This window comes from Physeter macrocephalus, chromosome 2 (assembly GCF_002837175.3).
Source record: "Physeter macrocephalus isolate SW-GA chromosome 2, ASM283717v5, whole genome shotgun sequence".
Classification (NCBI taxonomy): domain Eukaryota; kingdom Metazoa; phylum Chordata; class Mammalia; order Artiodactyla; family Physeteridae; genus Physeter; species Physeter macrocephalus.
Window position 1 is genome coordinate 138,087,138 of NC_041215.1, and position 15,509 is coordinate 138,102,646.

The 15,509-nt window shown below is 51.9% G+C and overlaps 1 protein-coding gene across 1 annotated transcript in view; it reads right to left on the reverse strand.

The window, feature by feature from the left end:
- KIF1A (kinesin family member 1A) overlaps positions 1-15,061 on the reverse strand; it is a 90,764-nt gene extending 75,703 nt beyond the window's left edge. Inside the window, exon 1 of the mRNA XM_055091014.1 lies at positions 14,975-15,061. The gene's annotated coding sequence lies outside the window, so the exon portion shown is untranslated. The remainder of the gene's footprint in view (positions 1-14,974) is intronic.
- Between the last annotated feature and the right edge of the window lie 448 nt (positions 15,062-15,509).

Sequence of the window (15,509 nt, forward strand, 5' to 3'; positions counted from 1 at the left end):
GAGCGGCTGGGCCCGTGAGCCATGGCCGCTGAGCCTGCGCGTCCAGAGCCTGTGCTCCACGACACGGGAGAGGCCACAGCAGTGAGAGGCCCGCGTACCACAATAAAATAAAATAAAATAAAGAACAGAGAAAACAAAGAATGGAAAATGTAAAAATGAGAGTCAGAGAAATACAGGACACAGTGAAATGGTCGAACATGCATGTAACTGAAATCTAAAAGAGAATAATGGAATAGGAGATAAGCAATACTTTAAAAGATAATGACCATTAATTGTCTAAAACTACTGAAGTGGGCTTCCCTGGTGGCGCAGTGGTTGAGAGTCCGCCTGCCGATGCAGGGGACGCGGGTTCGTGCCCCGGTCCGGGAAGATCCCACATGCCGCGGAGCGGCTGGGCCCGTGAGCCATGGCCGCTGAGCCTGTGCGTCCAGAGCCTGTGCTCCACGACACGGGAGAGGCCAGTGCTCCGCAACGGGAGAGGCCACAGCAGTGAGAGGCCCGCATACCAAAAAAAATAAATAAATAAAAATAAAATAAAAATAAAACTACTGAAGTATATCCATCCAGATTCAAGAAGCTCTGCAAACACCAAGAAAACTACACCAACGCACATCATAATGAGACTGTCGAGTACCAAAGATGAAAAGAAAAATCTTAAAAGCTGACAGGAAAAAAAGACCTTTAAAGGAACAAGAATAAGATTGACAATTGAGGACTTCCCTGGTGGCACAGTGGTTAAGAATCCGCCTGCCAATGCAGGGGACAAGGGTTCGAGCCCTGGTCCGGGAAGATCCCACATGCCGCAGAGCAATTAAGCCCATGCACCGCAACTACTGAGCCTGCGCTCTAGAGCCCTCAAGCCACAATTACTGAGCCCACGCACCACAACTACTGAAGTCTGCGTACCTAGAGCCTGTGCTCCGCAACAAGAGAAGCCACCGCAATGAGAAGCCTGCACACAAGGAAGAGCAGCCCCTGCTCGCCACAACTAGAGAAAGCCCGCATGCAGCAACTGAAGACCCAATGCAGCCAAAAATAAAATAAATAAAATAAATAAATTTATATTAAAAAAAAAAGATTGACAATTGACTTCTCAACAGAAATGATGGAAGCCAAAAGACAGGTTCTAAGGTTTCAACGTTAAGTAGAAAAGTAATCATTTTTATTAGACTGTCAAGGATACTTGTTTCAATTGCTAGGGTAACCATCAAAAGAGCAGAGAAAGAATGTATAACTAATAGGTTAACAGCAAGATAAATAGAAAAATTTCAAATATTTTTATTAATCCAATAGAAGGCAATAAAGGAGGAAAAACAGAACAAAAAAAATGTCAAATGGAAAATGAAGATTTAAGACCCTAGATAAAAGCTCAAGTCAATTAGTATGGACCATTACTCCAAGTCAAATGTTACAGTTGTCAGACAGATTTTTTTTTTTTAAGTTATAGTCTGTTGACAAGAGACATCTTTAAATAAAAAGACACAGAGAGGCTGAAAATAAAAAGATAAAATTTTTTGGTTTTCCTATTCTTTTTTTTTTTGAAGTGGACCATTTTCAAAGTCTTTATTGAATTTGTTACAATATTGCTTCTGTTTTATGTTTTTTGTTTTATTGTCTTTTTTGGCAAGGCATGTGGGATCTTAGCTCCCCGACCAGGGATCGAACCTACACCCCTTGCATTGGAAGGCGAAGTCTTAACTACTGGACCGCCAGGGAAGTACCTGCTTTGCCTGTTCTATCAGCTACTGAAAAGGAAAAATAACGATCATGCCCATTCTTTTAAAACGCCCATGGAACATTTACTAAAATTAGCCATAGGCTGGTCATTAAGTAAACGCTAATGAATTTCAAAATTAAATTCATTAAATTCATAAAATTAAATTCATATGTTCTCTGACCACAGTAGAATTAGGCTATACATCAATACCAAACAAAAAAGCAGTGATTAAGAATCACCTGCCAACGCAGGGGACACGGGTTCGAGCCCTGTTCTGGGAAGATCCCACAAGCCGCGGAGCAACTAAGCCCCCGAGCCACAACTACTGAGCCTGCGTGCCACAACTACTGAAGCCTGCACACCCTAGAGCCCGTGCTCCGCAACAAGAGAAGCCACTGCAACTAGAGAAGAGAAGCCCGCTCACCGCAACAAAGAGTACCCCAGCTCACCGCACCTAGAGAAAGCCCTCGCGCAGCAACAAAGACCCAACACAGCCAAAAATAAATAAATAAATATTTAAAAAAAAACCCAAACCTACAACCTCTAGACTGTTTGGACATAAAGCAATACAATTCTAAATAACCTATGGGTCAAAGGAAAAAAAACCTCATTGACTATTAGAAAATATTTTGAACTGAATAATGAGGATACAACATATCAAAGCTGTGGAGTGCAGTTCACGCAGAACTCACGAGGAAATGTATAGCTTTAAGTCACGGGGGTCGAGGTGGGGAGTCCTTCACAGCAGTCCCAGGTCAATCCAGAACCCACCGTCCCCCAGGGAGCCATGGGTTTGCCAGGCGGACCTTCGGGACGTGAAGGTTTGCCTTGAGAAGGACCCAGTGCACATGAACCAGCAGCTGAGGCTCTGCCAGAGGAGGATTGTCATCTTGTTCACCCCTTAACCCTGGCGCCAGCAGGAGATGCCTGGAGATGTCAGGGAGGAGGCTGGATGTGAGCATTTGAGGAGGGGTCAGGGCAGGAAAAATGCATCAGTTGCTTGTGAGCACTGACTCTTTAAGTCATGGAGATGGACGAGATCAAGGAGGGAGAAGGGTTAGAAAGGAAGAAAGAAATGGGGAAGGAGCAGGTGGAGAGAATTCTCAGGAATCTAGCTGCTTCTCTAGCAGACTTTGGACCCGTCTGCCCAGGGCAGCTGGGGGCCCAGTTCCTGAGCCTTGTGAGGACGTCCGCGGGCTGCTTCCCAATTTCCCTCCGTGCCTTTGGCTTTCCTGGACCTGCTGTCAGTTACCACATGGGTTCTGCTTTTCATTTTCCAAAATGTGGTTGCTGAGCCTTGTCTTCTGTTTTTTTTATCCTTATGGAAGCATTTAGGTCTTTCTTTAGTTTACCTCTACTGTTATTTCAATGGCATTTAAGGAGGGAGAGAAGATAAATCAGAAATGATGAACCCAACACTAAATTCTATATAATTCTATTTATGTAACTTCTGAAACAGGCCAAAAATGAGCAGAATAGCACGTTATTTAGCAATCTAGAGCTAAATAATAACAGTAACAACGACAAAAAAGTAACAACAGCAGCTAAAGGGAGTTGAAAGAGGCTGCGGATAGAGAGCAAAAACTGCTGATTTTCTAAATGAGTTTTGTAGATACATTCAACTCTTCTAAATAGTGTTCATATTTTACCTAAAAAGAATTATTTTTAAAATAATTACCAAATGGTTCAGGGAACGAGGGAGAGAGAAAGCTAGCTCACTTTCGGTTGACAAGCACTGTTGTGCATGAAAACAAAAATCAGTTTTGCTCATTAAAATTAATATTTCAAAACTGATGAGGGGAGAAAGGTGACTGAGAGACTCCCATTTCCGGCAATATGATGGATGAGATACCCTCCCATTAGAAATCACCTAGAAATTTGGGATAAATAACAAGCATCAGAAGAGAAGAAGAGAATTCTGGAAAAGGGGGGAAAAGAGGAAGGAGGAGCTGAAATGAAAGTGGGGAGCCCATCCCACAAGCCCACCCAGAAGGAAGCTGCAGGCATTTGCTGATGCCAGAAATGCAGAGAATTGGGTTTCACCTGCTGAGTGGGGGGATGGGAGACATAGCCTCAAACACAGGCAGTCGGGACTGAAATCAAATGTCACAAAAAGTTGGATCCTGCAAAGTTACAGCCCCCGTGGAGTGGAAGGCTGGGGAAAGCCATCTGCCGTCAAAGGGATGTGGGCATTGGTCTGAATGACTCTCAGCTCCATGTGGTGAACAAGCCAGTGCTTCTGAGAATTTGAGGCCACAGACCTGACCTCATGCAGGTTTTGCACTATCAGGGAAGCCCAAGGTTGAGAAATTAGCTCAGAGTAGGTCTCAGGTGTTTACACCCAAAGCACCTCACAAAGGCAGATACAAATCCTCCTTGGAAATAGCTTCCTACCCTTGGGGTCCCAGTATTCCCAGAGATGAAGATCAGTCAAATAGGAGCTGATGGTGAAATATTACCCAACACAAGAGATGAAATTCACCATGAGAATCAGGGGAAAAAAAAGGAAAAGAAAACCAGAATTAGATCCTCAAGGACCTCAGATGTTACAATTGTCAGATACAGATTATAAAATAAGTGCACTTAAAATGTTTACAGAAATAAGCAGGAATGGGAAATAATGCAGTAAAATATGAGGGAAAAACCATGCAGAACTTTTAGATATAAAAATGTAATCCTTTAAATTTTAAAACTTAGCAGACATGTTAATCAGCAAATTAAATGGAGCTGAACAGAGAGTTAATGAACTGGAAAATATGTCAGAAAAAATTACCCAGAATGGCCCCAGAGAGACAAAACGATGAAACCATAAAACAAAGGTTAGGAGTCATGCAACATGGAATAATTCATTAATTTACCATGGCAGTTTTAACACACCTCCCACTAACTGACAGATCAAGCAGACATATAATTAATAAGGCTGTAGAAGATTTGAACAACATAATAATCATGAACTAATGAACATATGTGCTCCCTTGCCCTCAAAAATTAGAGACACACTTTTCTAATACATAGGGAACATTTTCAATATTTTACCTTGTAGTAGGCCATAAAGCAACTCCTAATAAATTTCAAAGACTCTGTATCAAATGATCATGTAATTTGAACACAATTAAATTAAAAATCAATAAAAGATCATTAAAACCCATATGTCTAGAAATTTAAAAAAATAAACTTCTAAATAACACACAAAACAAAAAATCACTACAGAGTTATAAATAAACTTAGTAGTAAATGATCATGCAAATACTACCAGCAAAATTTACAGCACTTCCACAACCAGCCATGAAGGAGTTACAAGGACCATACTTAACCTCTCACTGTAAACAACAACTAGCAAACTGGACAAAATAGAAGAAAATGACTGTTTTCAGACATGGCACAAAAGGCACTGAAAGAAGGGAAACATACGAGTCTCCCTTCCCTCCAATCACTCCAAATCTTCCCAGAGGCAATTCACAGACCTCAGGCACTGGGAGGTGAGACCCAAACAGCTCAGCAACTCTGGTGAGTTGGGGAGATGGAAGTCAGAGTTTGGGTAGGTTGCAGCTGCTGGAATCTGTGGGTCTGAGTTCTGGAAAGGAAACAGTTGCTCAGTAATAGAGCTCCAGAACTCTGCATAGGGATACCCTTGCATCTTTGTAGACTACTAGTCCATGCCCATGGACTGGACAAAGAAGACTGAAGACTGAAGAATTCCCAAAGCTCACACAAAGTCAGAAGACATCTGTGCTTCCACCAGCCAGAATACAGTTCTCTTGATCCCTCCACCCCAGGCCCCCAGACATTCAGTAGAGACCCCAAAGAAATCATACTTTAGTGTGGGCTTAACTATTCCCAAAGTGAAATCTACCCTAGAGCAACTCTAAAAAAGCTTAAAATCAGGCCTTGAAGGATCAAATAAGTCCTCAAGTAATTTAACGGCCTGCCAAAACAAAGCCCAACATTCTTTACAGGAAGAAAGCATAATTCACATGCTCCACAATGTAGAAATGCCTAGAATTCAATTTAAAAAATTACTACACATGCCAAGAAGCCAGAAAAAATGACCTATAACCAGAAGAAAACTTTGTCAGTAGGAACTTGAATTTTCCTACAATCATTAAATAAATTGATTCAATAGTTTAAAATATTAACCACCAAAAAAGTAGAAGACTCCGATACTTTTTATGAGTTCTACCATACATACAAAAACCAGATATTTCCAATCTTATACAAACTATTTAAGAGAACAGGAAAAAGACAGGGAAACAGAGGGAGAAAGATTATATCCCCAACTCATTCACTGCGGCTAATATGACCTTGGCATCAAATTAGACAAAGAACATGAGAGAAATGACCAATTTCACTGATGAACATAGATAGAAAAGTTCAAAATATTAACAAGAAAGTCCAGCAGAAAATAAAAAAGATAATGCAGTAGGTTTATTTCAGGAAGACCAGTATGGTAATATAATGCATGGCTTAACATTAGGGTATCTATTAATACAATTCACCACATATCAGATTAAAGGAGAAAAAGGCCAAATGAGGTCCTCTATAGATACTGAAGAAGCAGTCAGTCATTTTCAAAATCCATCTGTGATAAAACTCTTGGCAAAAGAAGGATAAAACTTCTTTAATCTCATAATAGGTATCTAGCAAAAATCTACCCAAATACCACACTTAATGGTGAACTAGTAGGCACATTTCCTTTAAATTCAGGAACAAGTTCCGGATGCCTGCTGTCACCACTTGTATTCAACATTGCAGCAGAGGTTCTTGCCAGAGTGATAAGGCAAGAAAAAGGAATAACATCAGCAAAATATGGGTTGGAAAAGAATAAAACAAATTGTCATTATTTGCAGACTATTTGCTTATCTACACTGTAATCAAGAGGATCCAGAGAAATATTATTTGAATTAGTGGGAAGGGTCAGCAAAGTTGCTAGGCACCAACCATGTTAGTATGCACTAGAGACAAGAGTTTAAAAATATTTTTTAAGGTGGCATTTAAAAAATAACCAAAATATAAAGTACCTTCAGAGGAATAAATGTCACAAAGGATACATACAACTTTTATGAAGAAAACTTTTAAACTTTATAAAAACATTATAGAAATCTAAATAAATGAAGAACTACAACCTGTTCATGAAAAAGAAATTTAAATGTCTTAAAAATGTTTATTTTCACCCAAATGAATCAAAACATTCAATGTAATTTCAAATGAAATCACAAACAAGTCTTTTCATGAAACTAGACAGATTGCTTCTAAAAATTTATATGGCATAAGATACTACAAATACCAATAACAAGCTTGAAGGAACACAAGACGTAGAAGGCAATAGGCCCCACCGAAAACAAGACTTAATATAAAGCTGTAGTAATTAAGACAAGGTGGCTGGGACAAGTAAGCCATCACCATTGTAACAGAAGGGACCCCGGAAACAGACCTGCACACACAGCCCTTCTGACATCTGACAAGGAGGCTTTACAGGCTGATGAGAAGAGAAAGGGGTGCTGGACCAGTGATGCTGAGAAAACAGGTGTCATGGACTGAATGTCTGTGTTCCCCCCAAATTCCTATGTTGAAACCCTACCCTCCAGTGTGATGGTGTTAGGGAGCGGGGCATTTGGGAGGTTATAGGTCATGAGGATGGAGCCTCATGAATGGGATCAGTGCCCTTATAAAGGTCCCATAATAATGCTCCTTCTCTCTGCTCTCAGCCATGTGAAAACACAGTGAGTCAGCCATCTGCAACCTAGAAGAAGGCTCTCACCAGAACCTGGCCATACTGGTACCGCGACAATGCTGTGCCCGGACCAAGCTCGTGCCCTGATCTTGTACTTCCAGCCTCAGAGCTGTAAGAATTAGTTTCTGTTGTTTTTAAGGCCCCCAGTCTGTGGTATTCTGTTATAGCAGACTAAGACAGACTAACACAACTGGCCAGTCATAAAAAATTAGATCCCTTTTTTTTTTTTTTTTTTTTTTTTTTTTTTTTTTTGCGGCACGCGGGCCTCTCACTGTTGTGGCCTCTGCCATTGCGGAGCACAGGGTCCGGATGTGCAGGCTCAGCGGCCATGGCTCACGGGCCCAGCCGCTCCGCGGCACGTGGGATCTTCCCAGACCGGGGCACGAACCCGTGTCCCCTGCATCGGCAGGCGGACTCTCAACCACTGTGCCACCAGGGAAGCCCCTAGATCCCTTTTTATTCCAAAACAAATTCCATGCAGACTGAAGACCTAAATGTGAACAACAAAGTTTTGGAAGAAATCGAACACTGTATCTCCATGCTCACCTTTAAGAAGGATTTCTAAGCCCGTGGAAGACACCAAAAGGAAAAGTCCAGGCATCAAGATACCATTGAAAGGGTGAAGAGAAGCCCACCCACCTGGAGATGTCTGTAGCACATGTGATCAACAAGGATTCATGTGCAGAACATATAAAGAACAGACGAAATCAAAGAAAAGAGACACAAAAGAAAAAATGGGCCAAAAGATGTGAACAGGCAAATTACAGGACAAGATACTCAACCACAATAGTAATTAACAAAGTGTTGTCTAAAACCATACCCAACAGATCACAACATCAAAACGTCCGACAACCCTAACTGTTATAAGGATACAGCAACAGGAACTTACAGATCACCTGGGAGAAGTTCATTGGTTCAACCGCTTTGAAAACAACACGGCAATTTTCTAGTAAGGCTGCAGACCACATGGCCAGCAGCTGTGCAACTAGAGATGCTGTGCATGAGCCCAGGAGTTGGAAGGGAGGGAACGGAGACGCCTAAATGCCCCGCAGCTGGAGACCAGTCAGTCATACAGGAGCTCCATCCAGACATAAAAGTGAATGAAGCGTCCTAGGCAATCTCACAAACACGGTTCAGGCAGCAACGTGCAGACAAGTGGACACGGTGAGATCAGCCAGTAGAGCCTCACACTCCTGGCGACACTACTGAGAGCCCAGGGGTAAATAATGGAGTTCTGAGAATGCTGACGCCAAATTCAGGGTGGCAGGGAGACCCCTGGTCAGGGGTCCAACCGACTGGGGCCAGGGCCTCAAAGTGGACCTCCAGGATGTCAGCAGCGCGGACGGAACTCTGCACGCTTCTGTGGCCCCATGTGCAAAGTGGGTAAGACAGGCCCTCCCCCGACTCCATGAGGATTAGGGGAGCGGTCCTCTGTAGCACAATAGCGGGGGCCTCCGGGGGCTCTAGGCTGAGGGCTCATGAACCCAGCGGTGGGAAGGAGTGGGGAGTGAGGCTGAAGAGGGGGCCCTGGGTGCAAGTCTGCCTGTGGAACCACCACTTCGATGGTGAAACCCTCACCCCTTTCCCTGCCCCCTCTTCACAGAGGGCTATGGCTTCCAAATCCTCAGGCAAAAGGTAGGAGGCTCTTCCCTACAGAAACGGAAGAAAACACCAGGCAAGAGTGAGGTCCTCGATGTGGACGCTGGCCCCCTGCACTCTGGCGCTGGGGGCACAGCTTGGCATCCGGCTCCCACACCTTCGCCTAAAGCAAACCTGCCACTGGGCACCCCCCATCCCACACTCGGCTCAAGTCGGAATCCCACCCAGATTGCAGGAACCCTTCCACTGCCCAGCAGGCCTCCCAACGGCTTCAAAGTGAAAGACCAGTAAACCAGCAGAAAATAAGCCCTGTGAGAAAGAGGTAAACCACAAGCAAAAACAAGCAAACCAACAAAAAACCTTTATAAACTTACTCAGAATGTTTCAAGAAGATGCTACAATTCTCAAAACAAGAACAGGATGCTATGAAATGGGAACACTTAGAGACAAGGAAGATGGTTCTTTTAGAGATAAACAGTGTAAATGCTGAAACACAAAAGTTCCCCCAAAGAACTCGAAAATGAAGTCCAAAAATTGTCCAGAAAATAGGACATGAACGAGGAGACAGAATGAGAGAAAACGCCAGAACACAGAAGACCAATGCCTGAATTCAAGGAGGAAAACAGAAAAAAATGCAAGGGAAGAAACATGAACAGATGAAAGAATAGAGCTTGTCTTCAGTTGAAAGGTCCCACTGAGTACCAGTAAACACATAAACCCACACGTAACCCAACTGCATGGATGGTCAGCGGTCCGCAGATGAAGAAAGGATCCTAAAAGATTTCAGGGAGGAAAGTCGAGTTTCTGGCAAAGACTTCTCATAGGTGACCGGATGCAGAAGGTGACGATGACAAAGGCTTCAGAGTGATTTACCAACAAAAAATGCCCCCAGACAAAGCGTCGACCCAGCGTGAGGACAGAGCAAAGACACTCTCAAGAAGCCAAGGACTCATCACCCTTTTCAGGATGTCACACAAGGGTGTGCTTGAGCCAAACAAGACAGGAAACTAAGAAAGAAGCAGCTCCGGGCCCCAGAGAACAGGGAATCCAGCCCAGGGGACGCAGCAAGCAGCAGGAGGGAGGTGGCTTCCGGGGGTGAGAGCGCCAGGAGAGAGGGGACTCAGCAGAAGAGGGAATGTGATCGAGAAGCTGGGGGAAGGTGAGGATGAAAGAAACGCATTCAGTACAAGAAAGGGACAGCTGAGATCGCCCACCGCGTCACTGCTCGTCCTGGAGCTGCCGCCCTCCTGGGCACGGCCTCGGCCGTGGGATAGCCCTGGCCCCAGAAGCAGGTGGAGACTGAAGACCAGGTGACGCTAGCAGCTGAGTCACCCTCTGCCCCAGCCCCAGGACGGCCCCCCAGAAGCATGGTCCCCACTGACCCACAGGCCCTGAGCCTTGATGACACAGCCCTGCCCCTCACCATCCCGGCTTGAGCTGATGACAGATGGGGAAGGAAACTGAGGACTACCTGAGTGTTAGTTACTTGCAGGGCTGAGACTGGGGTGGGGGGCCAGGACTCCTGACACCCCTGACGACAGGCCAGAGGCTGCGCTAGGGGAGGGGGCCTGCAGGGAGCTGGGCCTACAGGAGCAGTTGGGGCATCCCCACCCTTATCCCAGAGCTGCATTTCAGGAGCCCTGGCAGGCCCTGATGGAAACACAGAGACACACAGGCAACCCCCACCCCTGACCGAGAGGCAGCTGCTCGCCCTGGGGCCACAGGAAATGAACTTCTTGGGCTAAAGCCACTGGCCCAACAAGGAACCGGCATTTGCTGAGTGGCCACTGTGTGTAAGGCACTGTGCTGGCACGGGATGGGGTGGCAATGGGGTGGGGGTGGGGGGAGCAGAAAGTGCTAGAAGAGCAACGTTTTTGGAGTCAGAGGCAGCTGGGGTGGAATCCCAGGTCCTCTGTGACAAGTCACAGGCTTTCTCAGGAGCCTCAGCCTCCAAATCTGAAAAATGGGTGCAATGCCACCTGCGTGTTGAGGTGCCGGGAGCGCGGACAAGGGGGCACACGGAGGTGTGCAATGCAGTCTGCCCCTAATCAGTGTTCGCTTCCTCCTCACTGACCCCCAAACCACCTACGTGGGGTGGGGTGGCCCTCAGGGGTGCTTACGGCAGGCTTCAAGGTGCTGGCAGCACTGGAGGGGGGCTGGAGTCTCACAGTGGGGGGTTATGTGGAGTGCTCCAGGGGAGAGAGGACCGGGCAGGAACAAGCCGGGTGAGGGCTGCAGAATCTGTGTGTGTGAGCGTGTGTGAGAGCGTGTGTGTGAGAGCGTTGTGTGAGCGTGTGTGTGCGCGCACGTGTGTGTGAGTCTGTGTGTGTCTGTGTGAGTGTGTATCCGAGCAGCGGCTCCAGTCAGCCCAAGGGCCAAGTGGCGAAGGGTGAGGAGTGAGAACAGGAGGCCAGGGCTGGGGGGTCCTGGCTGCTCCTCCCCAGACCCCAGGGAGCCCTGAAACCCAGGTAGAGGGTGGGGCAGGGGGGCATTTCCCCACCCCCGGGCTCCTGAGCCGGGGATGAGGCGGGGGCGGGGGCACCAGGGCTCAGCCGGCCCAGACACAAGGACAGGATTAGGAGATTAAATCCAGCGGAGGCATTAGAGAGGCAGCAGGCAGAAGCGGGGCCCGGCCACCCAGGCGGTTGTCCTTCCCAATGCCAGGGGTGACACCTAGGAGGCTGCAGGGGAGCGGCTTCCGGCAAGCAGGGGGCAGCTGGGAGGGAGCAGGCTCAGGGTGGTGTGTGCTGGGGAAAACCCCCGAGGGGTCAGAAGGCTCAGCTGACCGCTGACCTTGACCGTACCCTCCACCCTTCAGCGTCTCCATGACTCTGGGCTGGGGCGCTGGGGGGGCCTGGGGTCAGCCAGCGCCCCTCGGCCCGAAGCCAGGACCCTGGCGGTGCCCAGCAAACCTGCTAGAACAGGCGGGACGGTGAAGCACACCTGCCACCAACCCCGTCCCCGCGCCCTGCCCTGGGCCTGCCTGTGCAGGCTGAGGCCAGGTGGGAAGAGTCCCGTCAGCTAGCCGGACAGAACAGAGTACCGAGCAGGCCCTGCAGCCTGGCGGTGCCCCTGGGCACCCTGGCAGAGCCGAGAGGCCTGGGGGAGGGCACGGTCCAGCCCCCCCAGCATTCTCAGAGGTGCTCCAGGGTGTGCGGCAGGGGAGACAGCAGGAGTGGCACACCTGGGTAGGGGCGGTGAGCCTGGTGCTTGGGGCCGAAGAATACTGAACGGGGAGCGCTCGAGGGAGCACGTGGGACGGGGCAGGAGGGCAGCCACGCGCTCATCCTGGGGGGCACTCGCTGCCAGTGACCCCTGGCCAGCCACTCTCCATCCCAGGGGAGGCAGCCCCGGCCCCTCCAGACTCAGAAGGGTCTCAGGTCTGAAGGGCTTGGCAGGCCTGAGCACAGGCCCTGGTCAGCCTTCCACGGGCCCCAATCCTGTGATAGCAGGACCCCATGAGAATATCCCCCCACCCTGCCACGCCCAGCTCACCCACCGTGGCTGGCCTATTTGAGCTGAATGGGCCTATGCAGACTGCCCCATCCCTTCCGGGCCTTCTCCTGAGGCTATGCCCCCCATCTCCACCTCCCACCCGTGTCTGTGCCCCACTCCCAGTCCCTCCCCCAACCCCATCCCACCCTCCACAGAGCCCATGGGAGGACTTCCCTGCTCTGCGTCCAAAGGATGTGGTCAGCCCTGGGTCAGCAGTGGTGACACCAGGGGGACTGAAGGGGGACAAGCCTGGGTGGCTGGGCCCCCCGCGCCCAGTGAGTCTGGGTGTGAATCCCGGCTACGCACCACCTCTGGGCTTTAGGCAGAGCCTCAGCTTCCACCTGGCCATGGCTGGTCCATCGGGAGGCACCAGGACGGACAGTCTGTGGGCCACTCCAGCGGGGGGAGGTGGAAGGGAGGACACTCAGTAGGGGTAGCAGCCAGTGGGTGGACATGCAGCAGGCATCTGGCAGGCCCTCCTCAGAGGGGCCCTCCCCGGGAGCCTCGGGGTTGAGGGGCCCTGACTCCACACACGATCCGCCCTCGGTCCTGTGGACCGCACCCCACAGGCAACTCCCTGCTCATCTTCAGATCCGGGCATAGCATGGGATGGAGTTTCTAGTCCCTTCCCTGGCTTGGACCCAGCACCCTCACCAGACTTCACACCCAGGTAGAGACTGACTGTCCCCTCCACCTCGTCTGGGTCTCTCAGCCAGTGGCCTCCTTGCAAGCGTCAGCCCCTGAAGGTTCCTGGATCTCAACCCCAGCCGAGCGCAGTCCTGAGACCTGGCCCTGGCCCCGGCAGCATCCTTCACCCTACCCTGCAGACACTGCAACCCACCGGAAGTGCCACACCTGCTTCATTCCTGACTACCCCCATCCCTCAGGCTCAGCTAAGGCGGGCGGCCGGCCACACCTGCAAAATGGCCGCCGCAGGTACAGCCCCAAGCCCCCACTCCAGACCCCAGAGCTTCCCTTCAAACCGGCAGCAGCTTTCTCAGACCGAGAGGGGGGTGGGCACGGTTGCCCCGGTAAAGGGCCCTCAGCCGGCTCGAGAGCAGGGAGAGGGTGGGTTAGGCGTGACTGTCCTGCAGAAGCGCGCGCTGGATGTCGCGCTGACTCCCCGGGGCTAGGACAGGGACAGCCCTGCGCCGCAGGGGCCTCTCCGCACCACCTCCTCTCCGCACCACCTCCTCTCCGCAGCCGCAAGATCCAACCTTTTGCTCCAACAGGCCTTTATCCCAGCAATGCAGGCACCCCTGGCGGGGCGGCCGCTCGGGGAGGGTCCGCGGGTCTCGGTGGGAAAGTCCCTTTTCCCGGGAACGTGGGCGCGCATCGGGTCCGCGCCGGGGCGATGTCGCGCCCGCGCCAGGCAGGCCCCATGACTTGGCATTCCCTCCTTCCCCTCCCCCTTCCGCCCCTGCGGCCCGAGGTCCCCCAGCCCACCCAGCGCCAGGCGGACTGCGGACCCTCCCTGCCCGCCGCCAGGGCTGCGCGCTGGGTTTGGAGGGGAAGTAAGGGCGAGAGGCAGCTTAAAGGACGAGCGAAAGGGTCTCAGCTGCAGTGTCCCTGTCATCCGAGCCCAGGCGCCTGGGGAGCGCCGCCAGCCGGGACGTCGCGGCCCCGCAGCCCCCTCCCCTCCTGCAGGCCACACCTGTTACTGGGGCGCTGGCTGCGTGGACGCAGGCCGCGTCCGCAGGCGGCCCCTCCCAAGCCGTGGGTCTTTCTGGAAGGGAGAAGGGGTCTCTTGGGAGGAGGACGCAATTGGGGTGGGGCGAGGGGCAGGCTCGGAGGTGCGCACAGCGCCGGCGGCCCGGCCCTCCCGCCGCAGCCCCCGCCCGCCGGTTTGGCTCTGGGCTCCAGCATCCGCCCTCCCCCACCCCGGGGACCAGGGCCTCTGCCCGCGCCCGGCCGCCCCGAGTGCCCTCCCCTCCGGCCCGGCCGCTGCAGTCGCGCCCCCTCCCGATGCCCCATCCGCATCCTCTCGCCCTCTCTCCATCCCTCCCCTCCCCCGCCGGTCCGGTCGCAGTCCCGGCCGCATCCCGAGGAATATGGCTCTCCACTCCCGGGGAGGGGAAGATCGGGGGAGGGGGGAGGGTGTCTCGAGCGGCCGCCAGCTGCCTGCGCCCTCCCCGTAACGACCCCCGCCCATCCCAGACGAGAGTCCCCCTGCAGCCGGGGCCGCATCGGAGGGGCCTTTCCGGAGGGCCCTGCCCAGCTGCTAAAGAAGGGCGGACACCCCTGAATTTGCACCATTGTTCTCCGCGGGGACGGGGGAGGGTCGGGGGAAGGGAAGGGGCCGCGCGGCGCCAGCGCCTCTGGCCGAGAGGAGGACGCCAGCGCAGGGCGCGAGCTCCCGCCCCGGGGCGCAGTCGATGCAGGTGCAGGTTGCGGACGCGGGGCGCGGGGGGCCGGGAGAGCCGCTGCCCTACCTCTCCGGCGTCACTGGCGGCGGCCCGGCATGGGCGCGGGCATGGGCGCGGGTCCCCGAGCGCGGAGCGGCTGCGCCTGCCGGGCTGCTCTCGGCGCTCTGACGGCGGCACCGCGTGACGGCTGCGGGCCCCCGGCCCGGCCCGCCCCGCGCCCCTCCCGCCGCGCTGGTTGGCTGCGCGCGGCGCCCAAGCCCCAGCCGCCAGCTGGTTTGTCGCGCGGGGAGAGGGACGGGCGTCGCGGCTGCGGCGGGGATGGGGCTGGGGCCGGGCTGTGACATCAGCGCCGACACCGCGGTGCGATAGGTGGGGGAGTGGGGGACCGACACCCGGGCCCGGACGCGCCGCCCCCTCCCCTGGCGCAGCCCCGGCGCCCCCCCCCGCCCCCGAATTTACCCCGACTCGGACCCCTCTCAGGTGAAACCACTACATCTTCACCTGCCCCACCCGCGATGCCAGCAGTACAAACGCATCGACGCGGGGGGACAAAACTCGGGTGGCCTCCCTCCTTGCACCATGGAGGGGCTGTCAGGGGTGG